This window comes from Bison bison, unplaced genomic scaffold (genome assembly GCF_000754665.1).
Source record: "Bison bison bison isolate TAMUID 2011002044 unplaced genomic scaffold, Bison_UMD1.0 scf7180017864080, whole genome shotgun sequence".
Taxonomy (NCBI): Eukaryota; Metazoa; Chordata; class Mammalia; order Artiodactyla; family Bovidae; genus Bison; species Bison bison.
In genome coordinates this window covers 2,103,235-2,105,640 of record NW_011494652.1, presented here as the reverse complement: position 1 = coordinate 2,105,640, position 2,406 = coordinate 2,103,235, and positions in this window count along the sequence as shown.

Here is a 2,406-nt window from a genome sequence, read left to right as displayed (position 1 = left end):
CACCACAAGGACCTTGGTCTTTTTTCTCAAAGAAATGGGGGGACTTCCTCGGTGGTCCACTGGCTAAGACTCTGCACTCCCAATGCAGGGGACCTGAGTTTGATCCCTGGTCAGGGAACTAGATTCCGCATGCCAAAAAAAAAAAAAAGATTCTGCATACTGCAATGAATATCAACGATCCTACATGCAGCAAGTAAGACCCAGCGCAGCCAAATAAGTAAATATTAAAAAAATTAAAATAAGTGGGAAGTCCTTGGACGAGATTAAACAGGGGGGAGAAATCATAGAGTCTGTATTGTAATGAAATCCCTCGGGCTGCTGAGTCGAGAATGAATGGAAAGAGGGCCAGGTAGGAGCTGAGGATGGACAATTCAGGCAAACGGGTGGTGGCAAGTTAGATGGAGAGAGGTGAATAGACACAAGATGCATTTATAAAGTTAAATTGTCAGGTTTGAGGATGGATAGGGGGTATGGGGTGGCAAAGGCGATGTCAGAGGTGAAAGGATAATGTTTTGAAAGATAAAATCATGATTTTCTACACATATAAAATGAATGCATATCAAAGATTTTATTTCACTTAATAATAAATGAAGCACTAAGATGTTACAACTTGTTCAAAGGAGAAGTGAAGGGGACGCTGAAATGAATTTGCAAAAAAACGGTCTATCCATAGGCCAATGTCTGTTGTGTTTTACTGGACACAGCTAATTGGCCTTTCTACGGACAAGAATTATTTGCACTGCTGTTTTCTACAGGTTAACTTCTGCCTCTATAGATCAGTGGAATAAGCTAGGCAAAATTTTTTTTATTTTAAAGGCACACATCCCAAAGAATCATGATTATCAGAGCCTTCAGTGTTCTCTTAAAAGAATATCTAATCATTCCTTTTTCCCATTCTAAAGTATGGATTTTTTTTTTTTTTTCTAGAGAGCTAATGGGCAGCTGCTGTCTAACACATGGAGCTCAGCTCGGTGCTCTGTGCTACCCTAGAGGGCTGGGATGGTGGGAGGTATGGTGGTGAGGGTTGGAGGGTCGGGGGGAAAACGCACCAAGACTGCAGTGGGAGAGTGAGAATATGGCTGTGAACTTGGTTCTTTTGAGATGCCCATGACATGTCAAGGTGAGCTCCAAGAAGAGATGCTGGAGAGATGGCTTTTGAGCTGGAGGTTGAGGAGTAAGCAAGGTAAAGACATAAAAAGGCAGGAAGGCCATTGGGGAAGAGGGAGGGATTCCAGCAAGGCACAGAGGCACGAAAGAGTGGGGTATGCATCTGAAGCATTGAGGCCAGACAGACAAAACGCAAGTGTTTTCACTTCCAACATTATGACAGTGAACGCTGTGTGCAGTCAGGCATCAAACTAACTCCTTGGTGATGATGACTGAAAAAAATTGGGAGAGTTGTGAGTTTGGGGCAAAGTGAGTACCACAGCCCAGGAGACAGACTTTTAAGTATCTCTGAGGAACTGCTCCAAAGTGGGGAGGGAAGTCAGTATATATACCATTTTAAGTAAAGGGTGGGTATGTGAAGTCAAATACACACTTTGGCAGAGGACTTGCTAGTCACAAGGAACAGATGTGCCTGTTAATAAAATTAGTGCTTTTCTGGGTATGAAAAGACGCAAGAAATTAGGTTCAGAAAGTCTTCTTCTGAAAATATCTAATGATCTGAAGGTCTGCTCTCCAAGTTTTTCCCAGAGCACAGAGGACCTCATTCTTTTCTTGCCTCGGGGCCTTTGCACAGACTCTTTTCTTGCCTGGAAAATTCTTCCTTTCCTTGTTTACTTCTATTTGGCTTTCATATATCAGCTCCAAGGTTAATCGCTGGAAGAAGCCTCTGATCTGCTGAAGGAGTTGGGATCCTACCTTCTCTCCAATCTAACCTTGATATTTTCTAGGGCATCTGTCTTATTTCCTTAGTGTATATGTATTTGATTAATGTCTGACTCCTCTTCTAGGTTGAAAGGTCTCTAAGGGCAAAGTCCACGTTTATTCTGCTGACCTCTACTCCTGATACATATCTGGCTTTCTCTGGACGAAGAGATTGACGGGTGGGTGGATGGATGATTGGCGGAAAATGGAAGGAGAAGATGGACGGATGATATACGGATGGGTAATGGATGGACGCATGGACGGAGGAACAGGCACCTGTTCCTCCCAGGTGACTGGCCGTCACAGTTACCTCCTGCGTCCTCAGTGCTCAAAGTACCTGGCACTGTCCCCTTTTCAGCTCGTTTTCCCTTTGTCACCTCGGGCGGTGCTATGAATCCAGTACGACCACCTAGGACTGTGCATGTGAGCACAATCTGGCCCTCCCACAGTGGGCGCTCCGTAAATTTACCCTTTAGCGTCATCTCACTTTTAGGCAGGCTCCGCAGGCGGGCACCGGGCGGAGCTCGAGCCTGCGCC